This window comes from Balaenoptera borealis (assembly GCF_965194805.1).
Source record: "Balaenoptera borealis genome assembly, chromosome: 19".
NCBI classification, from domain to species: Eukaryota; Metazoa; Chordata; class Mammalia; order Artiodactyla; family Balaenopteridae; genus Balaenoptera; species Balaenoptera borealis.
The window spans coordinates 50,095,140-50,109,162 of record NC_138878.1 but is presented as its reverse complement, the minus strand read 5'-3'; the positions used below and the strand labels follow the sequence as shown (position 1 = coordinate 50,109,162).

Here is a 14,023-nt window from a genome sequence, read left to right as displayed (position 1 = left end):
CATTACACCTAGCTAGCTTCTTGCCTCCTGAAAGCTGTCGATTTGTGCATTATTGCTCTTCAGGCTGATAAATGACAGTAATTGTTCTTAAGTTGAAGAGCTGGTTTAATATGCTGCCTGGCCTGGGAATTTCCTGAGCACCAGGGTTAAACTTGTGCTCCACTCGAGCTAGCAAAATGGCCCTTTTTTCATCTCAGACTATAGAGTTAATTGAATTACTCGCTATTCATGCAGTGTGTAGCCTTGATTCTAAAGATACCATGAATGGTAGGGGGAAGGGGAGACTTTCTAGGGGGCTCCGGGTAACCGTGGGCCCTGCTTCAAGGATATGACCCCTTCCCCGAGTGGAGGGCAGTTCACGTTTTGTCGTGCAGTTTGCTTTCCTGCCCCTCTATTTGTTGTTGGTCATTTTGGAGTAGTCTTCTGAGGCTACCCAAGCCCAGAGGGCAGCAGGATTCCCAAAGATGCAAAGATGATTTCTCAGAGGCTTTTTTTGCATATTTTCTAAAATTTGGAAATCAGAGCTTGGAGTTGCTTGCATTTTATTTTGTTGACTTTTTAAACTTCTGGGTTTAAACTTGTGCTATGATTAGGGTGAAGTCTGAAGTTGCCACTTAGATGTGGGGCAGCCCCAGGCATACCTCATTCTGTTTTCCTTCCAGGTGACTCCGCCTCTAATTCAACCATTGAATCCAAAGGGCTCACCCAAGCCATTCAGAGTCAGAGGACCCTTCCTTGGACCAAAGGTGGGGGAGGAATTAACTGCAGGAAACTGGGGAAGAGAATCTGCCCCTCAAGGAATGTCTCATCTGAATCTGGCGTGTGGACAGAAGTTTCTAGAAAAGTTCACTCAGCAACCTCATCTTCATCCCATCTTCACGGTATCTCTGGGCTGGTTGTCCAGGTCTCCCCTGGATGGAATGAACGCAAAGGCAAATGCAAAGCAAGCGAGAGACCCAGCTTGCCTCATTTACCCTCTAGCACTGAGATGACTCAAAGCACCAACGAGATTCAAAATTCCCCATTTGCTTCTGTTTGGGAATCAATGTCCACTTTCCCCACTCACATATCCACGTCCTGGCAGGTTAAAACCATGTTATTTCTTTTATAAATGTTCAAGCTTGTGTAACAGTTTTTGACATTACTAGTGAATACCCCCCTCTCCTTTTCTCTCTCTTTCCTTCTCTCTGAATGGAAGAGAATATTTGGTACCAAATGGTGTTCGATGCCCTACCTGGAAACATTTACCTTGTTTAGATCCAACTTAAGGAAAGTTTGGGATGCAGCTTCTGCATGCCCTTTCTTTGATCTCAGTTCTCAGATGGGTCCACTGAAGCAGGACTGAGGGATGCGATCCCACACCAGAACAGCCGGAGTAGGGAAAGACTCCCATTTAGGGGCATTCATCATTTCTCATCATAGAAGCTCATAAAAATCCATTTTTTGCTATCCGACAAGGTATGAGATAATGAAGGAAGATTGCTTAAAATGTAAATCATTTAGATCTGTTGGTAACACTGTTTAGAATTAAATTCATGTGTAATAGAACTTCTGATCAGAAATGAACAGTTTCCCCGACAAAGCCATCATGAGTTCCATAATTTCATATGGTTGCTTCCAACACTAATAAAGCTGGTGCAGTTCACTTGATAATGCTCTGGGCAGAAAAAAGATCATTTTTCCTAGCTCTGTAACCAGCAAACTTGACTGCAGATCATTCACTCCAGTTCTTCCTGTCTGGCGTCCCAGAAGAGTACATCTCGTAGATTTACTGGGCTGGAGAGAGGCGCTCCTGCTTCCCCTACCCACGACTCCTCCCTGGGTGGGAGAAGACCCTCCCTGAGGTCTAAGAGTGGCCTGCTGAGCCCCCCAGGGCCTGACGAAGGCCAGGGTCCCTCATTAGTCTCTGGGTCTGTGCTGCTCTCCTTCCTCTGACCCACATCTGGGGAGGGCTGGCTTGGAGCCCAAAGGGTTAACAGAGCTGGGTTGCTCCAGGGCTTTGTTTGGGCTCATCCATGAAGCCCAGTGCCCTCCGGAGTGGGATGGGGACCGCTAGTGGGATGTGACATATTTTGGTTGCTACAGAGACATGGCAATAACTGATATTGAACCAAATATCATTCCTCTTTCAACCCATTTTCAAGGTTTCTGATTATGTCAAAGAGAAAGGCTTATTCGGTGTGAAAATGTCTTTAATACCTGACTCTCTTATATTTGCTAACCTCCTTTTACGAAAAAAAGGAGAACAGGCCTTGGACTCAGAAAATTCTTCATGGGACAGTATCCAGCTGCAGCTAAAAAATGCCACTTTGAAAAAAATGTTATTTATTTTATAGTTATGTTCTATGCGTGACAAAAGATACTGATTTCCCTTTGTGGTAATGATAAAGATTCCTTCTAAATATGTTTCTTTAAATAACAAGAGTTTATTTAAGAATTATATTAAGTATATACGAATCCAAGTGATGCTGGTTTATGGGGAATATCCTGAAGGTGTCATGTGAATGGTAGTAGTCTGGGAAACTGCCATATTACTGTGAGGTGCTGGTGGCAAAAGGGCGGGGTACTGCCTCTCTGGAACTCTATCATTGCACCAGAATTCACTGTAACTCAGTGCAGATTCAAAACTACTTTAAAAATACCACTGTCTTATTTTCTGTTTGAAAAAGGAATCAATATTCTTTGTAGAAAATTTGGAATATATAGAAAACACACACACAAAATACAAAGGAAATAAAAGAAGGGAAAGTAAGGAAGGGAAAAATCCCCTAAGAGCCCATTTGCCAGAGATAGCCATTGCTAATGTCTTGCTTTATTTTCCTTTTGTCCTTAGGCATGCAAACATACATAAATTTCTTTTCCTTTAAACAAAACTATGGTTACAGTGTATGTATAGTCTGTCAATCTGTTTCTCTTTTTTCACTTACATTTTCCTATGTCACAATTTTCTGTGGTGCCAGGTGTTTCACTTTTGAGTTCAAGTCAGTCTGATACTATTTATTGAAGCTCATTCTATGCATTTGAGATATGCCGGTGCTCAAACAAACACCCCAGCCTGGAGGAGTTTACATTCTGATACGTTTGGAAGAAGCACAATCATTCAACTAATCCTTTGTGGTTGGAGATTTACAGCGTTCAAATTTTTTTGTTATTGTAAGTAAATAATGCTGCAACCAGCATTCTGGATCCTGACATCCTTTGCACATTTCTATTTCCTTTGGAGAAATCCCTAGAAGTAGACTCTCTGGACATAAGGAAAGGGGCCCTTCAAAGCCTGTTGACACATCCACTTTACTTTTCATGTGATTATTTGCCATTTGTATGTTCTTGTCAGTGAAGTGTCTGCTAATGTTTTTTGTTTGTTTGTTTGTTTTTTGCCCATTTTCAGATTGGATTGTATTCTTTTAACTGTCGGGTTTTGAGGATTCTTTATATGTTCTAGATCCTAGTCCTTTGTTGGGTATGTGGTTGGCAACTATTTTTCTCCTAATGTGTACCTTCTCTTTTTAATCCTCTTTCACATGGCTTTTGCAGACTCCAAAGTTTTTAATTTTGATGAGGTCCGATTTGTCAATTTCAAGTACTTTTCTTTTAAGCCTAACTGTATCCGTGACTTAATAATGAGAATCAATGCTTCATTAAAATATATATATTTCCTGAGGACCTACTAAGCCCCAAGCACTGGTTTAGGGTGGGAGATACTGTGGTGAGAAAAATGTACTGTTCTTGCTTGTATGCAGTTAGATATATAGTAAAAATATAATTTCACAAGTACTTATATAATTGTACTGGGGAAAAATGCTCTCAAAAAAAAAGAGTAGGGATTCGGAGAGGATGAAACAGAGTCTGAAAAGACCTGCTTCTCTGATAAAAGCATCATTTACATAGAATGAGAAGAATGAGGAAGAGTTGGCCAGACAGAGAAAGAGGCATGGGCTCAGGGACTAGCCTTGGAGTGGAAGGCGCTTGGCGTGTTTGAGGCATAGGACAGCAGACGTGGCTGGTGGGAGGCATGGACCAAGCAGGCAGGCTTTGTGGGTCTTGGTGGCAGTTGGGACTTTATCCTGAGAACGGCAGGGGCCAGTGAAAGGTTTCAGAGGATGAAGGACCTTGTGAACCACTTACTGAACTTTGCAAGGAACAGCATCACATTCTTTGTTTTACAGAAATCTCAACTCTGCATTCATGTGAAGAGGAAGTTGGATACTTAGATTAGCTGTTGACTTATTTACAGATCCTGAGGTCTAGAATACGCCGTACTTAAAAAAATCACTCTAGAAATTTCACTTTCTAGAGGTTAATAATTTCATGTTATGCAAAATGGTCTAAGTTATGAGGGAGATACAGATGCCTGGAGGAAAATGAAAAAGCAGCTCTGGCAGCCTCCTATAAGTTAGATGACGTCAAGGATGGCCGAGGCCTGAGGTTTCGTGGGCCCAGGAATCAGGGGTTGGACTGCTTCTGTTGGTTGATGTGTAATGCTAGGACCTGCTGTGCACATGGGGGAGGGTTAAGGCTGAGGTGGGAGGTGGAGTGTGGGAGGGGGGTCTGGCTGTGGACAGCAGGTTGGCACAGATGAGGTTTGGAAGTGCACATGGTTACTGGGTCTTTGTGGGGTCGCCTTCTCAAATTTGCTTCTGTGTTTGGGGACCATTTCTTAGCACCTTGAACTAAGCAAAATTTTGCAAACGCCCACCTCCTGGGAACTCGCTCCCCCCACCTGTCTCGGGTAGCCTGGCTAATAGCAGTCTTAGGGCTGTGTCGAGACAAAAGGACAAGAGTAACGAATATAAAGGGCTCTCAAGGCATACCGTGTGCCCAAAATTCTCACCTGTAACAGGTGGGGGATGTACACTTAGCCTGGGCCTGTGGCCTGACCTGTGAGGTGCTGGAAGGCCTCTGTTGTTGTAGAGCGTGTTTTGGACCCTGACAGTGTCCCAAAGCTGTGTTGGAAAGTGGGGGTAATGTTTTAGGGGTGCGTCCCGTGCCGCCCCAGGATGCACCCAGGGCTGTGCGAGGTTGTTGGCATTTTGGGTCCCCAGCGCTCTTCCCCCTCCCCGAGAGAGAAGGTGGGCATTGGGACGTGTGTGAGCTCCTCCGAGACTGCACACCCACTGAGTTGGCTCTTATGGGGGTGGAAAGGAATAGGCCAGTTGTAACACCAGCTGTCAGCACCCAAACTGCTTAATTTCAGAATCATGCCACAGACAGAATTAAAAACACGACACTTGAGTTAAAGTGAGCTAAAGGAACAAAGAGAAGCATTTTTGACACAGAACAGAGTGACAATATGTAGGAAGCTCTGTGGGCCCTGGGATCCCTGGAACAGGGTCTCTCTCAGTGATGCCCGGGAGGCCTACTGGGTCTATTAAACAAACAGATAACCCTTAACCGCTTGCCCATCCCCATCTTAGAGTAACCAATATCTTCGGGTGTATTTTACTCATCTTTTCCCTTGCTGGTCTGTCATGTGAAATTTGGCCAATTGTTGACTCGGGGATGCTGCAAATCCACATTTATTTTAACTGTGTAGAAGATGTGAGAGGGCAGGGAGGGGAATGCTGTTGCCTGTTCCGCCTGCCTTCCCTGAGGACGGAGGTGCTCCGGTTTCCCCTTCGTCTCTAGGACTCAGCCCCTCCCACTGGTTAAGATGTTCAGCACGAAGTTCCAAGTGGAGTGGACCGGGAAGCATTTAGATATTCCACTTGACTCTTACATATATATTTAAAAGTAGACACAGCTTCAAATGAAATGCAAAACAGCAGCTCAGGGTAGCGGCAGCCTCTTTTCCCTGTCCCAGTATTTGGAACGTGTCTGAAATACCTAATGGAAAGAGAGGCCTTAGTCACCAGTGGACTTGGAGGGTTTTATCAGCCTGTGGGCTGCTACCTCCTTGTCTGGAATGAATCTCCCTCACTCTGGGCCCCTTTGGACACTTGATGCTTCTCCTAGGGCGGGTCCCTGCCACTCTGCCGTCTCCACGTTCATCCCACGGGCATTTGCAAGTGCCTGTGCACAGTTCCTGGGGAGACCAGAAGTGAGACATGGTCCTTCGTTGTTTATTTCCATGCCTCTCTTTCACCCTCCCCTAGGTGGGCTGTGAGCATCTTGAGGGCAGAGGTAATGTCTTATTTACCTGGGTATCCCCTGGGCATAATTTATTGCCTGGTACTATCTGTGGGCACCTGCAGAACATGGAGTTGGAAGTGATGTTGGGAATGCTGACCTCTTTTCTTTCCTCTTTCCCTCTTTGCTTTGCTGCCATCTTGGTCTCAGCATCTACTCCTCAGCCAGCGCATTTCTGGGCTGCCTCTCTGTGCCCAGCACGTTGCCAGATGCTGAGGCTGGGTGATGCGGTCAACCTGGGTGTGTGTGTTGGGGTGTCCTGGGGCTGCCCTCACCATGGGTAGAATTTCTGGCTCTGTCTCTGTGGCTGTGGGCTGCTAAGACCCCCCAGATAGGGTAGGAAAGGTAGTGGGGAGGGATATTTAGGACCCCTGCCTCTCCCCAAAGGAGACAGTAGGCTTACACATTTTGGAGCACTTAGGGGATTCAGTGCACATCCAGATTTACTAGTCAGGAAAGCCTGTAATGGGTGAGCCAAAGGCTCAGATTTTTAACAGATAGAGTTTAGTTTAGGAAGGGGATTTGCGGGTGGACACAAGGTGCAAACAAGAGATCGGAGTTCTCATACCATGGTTGACACAAACTTCCAGCATAGTTCAGCCAGAGCTGGGTCTCTGCAGTGTCCATCCAGGGACCAGTGCAGACCACTAAGCTCACCCATGATCTCCCCTTTCGCTTGACCTTATCCCCTGGAAGGATGGAAAGTTGTAGGAATAGGACACAGGGGCATGGGGCTGGGGGAGGCGAGCACATCATGTTCTAGGGTTTATAGGGCTTTCTACCTTCCTCAGGGGAGTTTCTGGAATCACCCCAAGGCAATGCTCCAGCTTTGGCACCGGTCTTGCTCCTGGCCAGAGCAGGTGTTTACCTCGTCCCCCCCCACCGCCCCCCGCCCCCGAGGTGTCTCTCTCTCCAGCCCTCCCAGCCACGTGGGCACTGGGCCCAGCCTGAGCCTCCCCCTTCTCTCCTCAGTGAGCTGCTTCCAGGAATTCTCACCTTCCCCAAACCACTAGGGGAAGCCCCTCCTCGCCTCATTTGACTCGATTACATTGCTTCTTCCTCTTTGAAACTCAAAACAGAGAAGTACACTGTGGAGGAAAACTTATTTTTTCTCTCTTCACTCTGGAAGCCAGCCTTGATCCGAATGTTCCTATAGCAACATTAATTCTCCAAGTTGCACCTACTGTATAATAAGTTATATATATAGAAGACCTACTGGGATCCAAATACCCCATATGTGCAAGCGAATGAGTTAATGCTGCCGTGAGAATTAGCAATGTTCTGTTTCCTGATTTTCATACTTTTAAAGTTACAACCTGCGTTTGCTGGGTGCTTTGGACGTAGGGTTTGGGGAGCAGTGGATGTGGGTGCAGTTCTGGCAGAGACCTGCCTTCACGGCAGATCCAAGTGTGTCTGGAGAATCTTTGAGTCTCGAGATGGAAATAGACTTGGGGACGCCAGTGTCCTTCCTAGTCACCCTTGAACTTTTCCTTGAGCTCAGCTCTGGCTGTCTTGGCCTCCATTGTTATCTGATGGTGAAGCTGGGCAGCAGGTGTTTGGAGTGAGAGAAGGAACAGGTAAGACTCACAGAGAGACAGGGGCCAGTGTCTGATGCTGCTTGAGTCCTGGGGCTGGGGGATATGTAGGTGATCCTAGGCCAAAGTTTCTGCCACCCCCTTTCTCCACGAGTTGGTGGAAAATATAGAGTGTTGCCTCTGGGGAAGGTCTGGGTCCCTTGTGGGTCTCCTGGCCGTTGTTTATATTGGCTAGGCTATGTAGTGTTAGTAAGAAGGTAATGGCCATGATCTTGGTAAAGATGAGTACGGTTTACATTGAGAGCCATGTTCTGGGCCAGGCTGGTGCTCAGCATTTCTGTGCAGTGTGTCCTTTACTCTTGGAACAAGTTCTGTGAATCTCCCATTGTACAGATGGGGAAGCTGAGGCTTAGATTCAGTTAGCCAGCAGTGCTGGAGCTGGCGTAAGACCTCTCAAGCCCGTGTTACCAACAGCGTGCTCTATTCCTTGCTCTAGCAGGTGTGATGGGGGGCATGCAGACCTGGTGACTCCTTGGCCTGCCCTTGCCTCTTTAAGACTTTCCTTGCTTCCTTCACCTGGGGCCTTGGAGCCCACAGTTTGTCTCTAACACACAGGCTCACCCTGCAGCGCTGAGATTCCCGATGGCAGGATGGGATGTTCTGAGGTGGGTCATGACATGCAGGGAGACCTGAGGACTCCTTGGGTACATCGTGTAGCTGGCTGCCCCTCTGCTCCAGGGCCCAGTGGACGTGGGTACCTGGACACTCCTTGTCTGGCAGATCAGCTGTCCCTCATGATCCCTGGCCCTGGTCGCCCTCAGGAGGCTTGCATGCTGAGCTAGCCCTTGACCATGGCTCCACTGGACCTCAGGCTAGGACGCAGAATGCAACCAACCACCAGAGGGCGCTACCTTTCAGTCCGCGGGCTGCTCTCAGATGCGAGCTCAGGTGTGAACGAGGGGTTTTAAAAGAATTACCTTAAAACCAGAGAGCGAAGAGTCCAACTTGTTTCTGACTGTCCTTCCTTCCTGCACTTGATGAAAGGCCTTTTCCTACTCTGCCCACAGCCAACGGATACCCTGAAGGGGTGTAAAACTCAATAGACACTCACGGAGATAAAAAAACAAACAAACCTGTGAAAGTTCTTGGTTCGAAATCTTCTTTTATCGCCCTGGATGGAAGTGTTCCTGGAAAGCTATTTTGAGAAATGAAACAGTCCATTTGTCCCCTTGTAAAGCTGAGTTGAGTCCTGGGAGCCCTCTGTGGCCCTGCCTGTGCCTCTGGCCCTCCCGCCCTGCGGGGTGCCCCTAGGATGGATGGGGAGCAGTGAGAAGCATGCCAGGCTGCTCCCGGGGCCCCAGAGCCTGGGGGCGGCCACCCTGTATGAACTTGCATCCACCCAGGGGCCATCCCCCAGCACTGCTCCCTGCCGCTCTCCACTCCCCACCCTGCCGCCAGGAGGCACAGGGCCAGTGAGATGCATGCCAAGAAGTGTCCAATTTGGTGCAGATGGTGGGGGGACCACAGGGTCCTTCCTGCTGACACTAGCCCTGAGGGGAGACCCCGGTGGACAAGACATAGCTTGGCTCAGGGTCTCATGGCCTGGCAGGCAAGCCTAGTGGGGGGGGGGATGGCGGCTGGGGTGTGGAATCAAGCTCTCATATTCATCGTTTTCCCCACCTTCTTCACACTGACTGGACAGGATTCTTCTTGTGGAAGTGATGGCCCAGCAGAGCACAGGGAAATGTAAGTCTGTTTCTGACTTTCGACGTTCAAATGTCTATTAGTTCGCTTGGGCTGCCATAACAAAATATCACTGACTAGGGGGCTTAAACAACAGAAATTTATTTCCTCACAATTCTGGAGGCTGGAAGTCCAACATCAAGGGGTTGGTTTCTTCTGAGGCCTCTCTCCTTGGCTTGTAGATGGTCATCCTCTCCCTGTGTCCTCACATGGTCTTCCCTCAGTGTGTATCTGAGTCCTAATCTCTTCCTATAAGGATTCCAGTCATATTGGATTAGGGTCCACCCTAACGAGCTCATTTTAACTTAATTACCTCTTTAAAGGCCCTTTCTCTAAATAGTCTCATTCTGAGGTACTGGGGGTTAGGACTTCAACATATGAATTTTGAGAGGTACAAAAAGCTTGATTGATGTAGCTTATTAAGAAAAAAATATTGGAAACCCTTAATAGTAACTTGATTTATTTTTGCTGTAATATTTATTACTATAAAATAACAAAATTTATTAACACTTATGTGGAGAAAAGGGAACCCTTGTACACTGTTGGTGGGAATGTAAATTCGTGCAGCCACTGTGGGAAACAGTATGGAGATTTCTTAAAAAAGTAAAAATAGAACTACCATATGATCCAGCAATTCCACTGCTGGGTATATATCTGAAAAAACCAAAAACACTAATCTGAAAGGATACATGCACTCCCATGTTCATAGCAGCATTATTTACAATTGTTAAGATATGGAAGCAACCTAAGTGTCCCTCAACAGATGAATGATACAGAAGATGTGGTCTATATATACACAATGGAATAGTACTCAGCCATAAAAAAGAATGACATTTTGCTATTTGCAGCAACATGGATGGATCTGGAGGGCATTATGCTTACTGAAATAAGTCAGACAAAGGAAGAAAAATATTGTATGATATCACTTACATGTGAAATCTAAAAAATACAAAATTTAGTGAATATAACAAAAAAGCAGACTCACAGATATAGAGAACAAACTAGTGGTTACCAGTGGGGAGTGGGGAGGGGCAATATAGGGGTAGGGGAGTAAGAGGTACAAACTATTAGGGATAAAATAAGCTACAAGGATATATTGTACAACACTGGGAACAAAGCAAATGTTTTATGATAACTATAAATGGAGTATAACCTTTAAAAATTGTGAATCACTATACTGTACACCTGTAATTTACATAATACAGTATTATACATCAACGATACTTCAATTAAAAAATTTAATAACACTGAGTTCTTCCCATTTGCCAGGCACTGCGGTAACCATGTTCCCTGCATGATTTCTTTTATCCTTATAACCACTCAAGGAGAAAGATAGTAATATTCTTGACTAAAGATCTTACAAAAGTAGATTTAAACTCCTCGTCCTTGTAGCTTTTAGACAACTCTAAAACCAGGTCTCATTTACAAATTAAATACAAACAAAATTATAAAACCAATAAATTTTAAAATAGAAATATTCTTTAATGGAAAGGATAATACTGTTTTGCTGAAATGAAATCACAGCTTATAACATGATTATGGAACTGAAAATGTGACCCAGATTTTTCCCAAATTGTTAAGATTACATATATTGAGGGTGGGGTGGGCTGGGGATATCACTGATTCAGTTTTTCTACCACTTGTGTTCTGCTTGAAGCATCACTGGTGACTGGTCTGGGGGTTCTTTTTTCCTTGCTCCCTTCTTCCTCGACCTCCCTCATTCCTTGCTAAAGAACCAGTGAAGACAAGATAATTTCACAACAACACATGAAAATTAAGCTTGACGAGCTGTCGAGCTTAACAAGAAAATGTCATTGATACAGTCTGAAGAATCTGAGATATCTAAAATTTCACAGCAATACGGAATCTGAAGATGTGACCCCGCTCCTCCAGCATGGGATGTGGATCCAGAGGGAAGAGATAGGGATGGAAAGAGACCAAGAAAGTAGGAGAGAAGAAAGAAGAACAGAAGGTGAAGACTCCAGGTGTCCACCTGGGTGGACGCTGTATGGACTGAGGGGTGACTCAGTGGAGAAAAGAGTGGACGTGTAATATGCTATCTTCTCTACTTTTCTGATGGGTCCCAGGTCAGTCTTTCAGGGCACACGCCCCCCTCCCCACTCCGTGTTTGGAGTAACACAAGGCTGACGCCTCCATGAACAGAATCCTATAATTCTTTTTGGCCTTCCCTCAGCCCCAGGACCCATTCACTCTGCCCCCACTTTTTAGTCTTTGCTGATTTGAAGAGTGTGCTTTTCTACACCCACAATGGAAAACACAATCTTGGGATGGAAATCATATGATAGTTGGTTCCCCAGATGATCCAGAATATGTATTCATCGTGTCTTTTTTTGTTTAATTGAAATATGGTTGATTTACAGTGTTGTGTTAATTACTGCTGTACAGCAAAGTGATTCAGTTATACATCTATATACATTCTTGGGAATTCCCTGGCGGTCCAGTGGTCAAGCTTCCACACTTCCTCGGCACGGGGCACGGGTTCCATCCCTGGTCGGAGAACTAAGTCCCACATGCCACGTGGTGTGGCCAAAAAAAAAAAAAGTTTACAGTCTCTAGACAATAACAATGTTAACAAAACTAATAATTATTTCTGTGATAAATAGTATAAAATAAAAGTGTTAAAAAATAAAATATTCTTTTCCATTATGGTTTATCATAGGATATTTTCATTGTGTCTTTTAGATGGATTTTCGCTGATGTGAAAATACTAATAAACAAATAAATAAATAAAAATTACCAAAAAGAGTTATGGACCCTTGAGACTATATCCACGGACCTCAGTTTGGGAGTCTCAGAGTTTGCCTAAAGGAGGGTCGTTACCATGAGGGAACACTAGCCTCAAAGATAGAGGGAGTGGATTTTAATTTCGTGGGGCCGTTCACTGGCTGGGTGACTTCAGAATTGAAACTTCAATCCTCTGGTTCTCAGTTTTCTGAAAAATAGCGGTGCGCACAAAATGGCGGGGAGGGGCAAATGTGACCCTAAGGACACATTAGAGTGACCTTTGTCAGCCAGGGTGGGCTACACCAGTGGACGGTGTGGTACGGGGCACTGTGGAGGGGACCACAGGTGTGCAGTGTCGGGGGCTGGTCCTCCCGTCCCAGGATCTGGCAAGGGGAACAGCTGGAGGGGGCAGGGGATCTGACTCCTGTTGGGGCACAGGAAGCCTGCGTGGTGCTCAGGGACCCCAGAGCCCAGCCTTCCTGGAGGGGGCGTTCCTTGCTAGGATAACCTGGGACAGAATTCCCCAACTAAACAAGGGTTGAGGCCTGTCTTTAGGGCAGAAGGAAGGCTCTGGGGGCTCAGCTACGCATCTCTCCCTGGAGGCCATCTTTGGAGGCCCCATGACATGCAAGGGTAAGCAGTGTCCTCCAGGACCTGGACACGGGTGAGAGCTGTGAGTTCACAGCTGCGTGGGTTGGGAAGGGCCCTTGGAGTTAAGTCAGGTGCCTGGAGTGGGGAGAGAACAAGGTAAGATGAGGCTGCAGAGATGAGTGAAGGCCAGAGCCAGGTAGGCTAAGGTGGGGGTCTTGCCCTCACAGTGGGAGGTGGCCCCCTTGCGTTCCACTCTTCCCAGCGTGGATAGGAGGGATGCAGGTCCTGGACGGAGAGCCTGCCTGGCCTCCTGTGACCGGCACTTCTTCCCCCTCCTCCGTCTTCTGGAACTCTGGTGGGCTCTGCCTGCAGCTCCAACAAGGACCTGAATGGGGTGTCCCGCCTCTCGCTGTCACCCTCCAGTTCTCCAGCCTCTGAGACTTTGCTGTCTGCAGCTGTCAGCATGGCCAAGTGCTGTGAGCATGTCGCGTGAATGTGCAGTGGGCGGGAGGGGGATGATGGAGGGTTGGAAAGACAGGAAATTGGAGCTGGGACCAAGCCCAGGGGAAAGGCTTGGACACATATACTCACATCAGGTGTGATGGGAGGTACCTGGGGACCAGTCTGCTGCAGGCACCGTGGAGTTGGTTCCCATTCCCCCAAAGGAGCTTGGCCACCCTCTCCCCTTCCTGCAGGAAGTCTGCTTCTCCCATGGCTGGAGCAGTTTCTTCCAGAGCACAGCTGCTGTCTGTCTGTCTGTCCATTAAGTCAGAGGCTGCAGAATGGACTCTTCTAGCCACCTGCTGCCCTCTTAATGCGGGGTGCATGTGAGACCCAGCTCAGAACAGTTTCCACCCCAAGCTGGCAGGGACCCAGGTTAACTAGGTGACTCTGGGCCAGTACAACAAATTTACTGTTATTCCTGCTTGGTAATTAACACTCTTGCTGCCTGCTCCAGCAGCCGACGTGAGAGAGATTTAAGGGAATATTTTAATCTGAAATCTAGCGGCAGAGAGATAAGAGTGGCGTGGTGAGGCTGGGCTGCAATCGACATATTTATCGTCCGAGGCTGACCATCCAAAGAGCGAGTTCTGCTCGTCACTTCAGACGGACAGCTAATCACTCTCTGTGTCTATGATTTCAATTCCTGTCCTTCGTGGGGTTGTGGTGAATTAGCTTGGTGCCATTTTCTAAAATATCAAGCATTTTTATACATTAGGTATAGTGAATGGCAAATACTTGATGTAAAGTCTGCAGTTTTACTCCATAACCAGATTGTAAAA

At 46.6% G+C, this 14,023-nt stretch overlaps 1 long non-coding RNA gene across 3 annotated transcripts in view; it reads left to right on the top strand.

Moving 5' to 3' along the window:
* LOC309616231 overlaps nt 1–14,023 on the top strand; it is a 90,188-nt gene that overhangs the window by 55,319 nt on the left and 20,846 nt on the right. Inside the window, exon 3 of one of the 3 annotated variants that reach the window (XR_014237375.1) lies at nt 663–4,849. The exons of the other annotated variants lie outside the window; for them this stretch is intronic. This is a non-coding gene — a long non-coding RNA (uncharacterized lncRNA). Of the gene's footprint in view, nt 1–662; nt 4,850–14,023 lie in introns of those variants that run through there. 3 annotated transcript variants of the gene reach the window in all.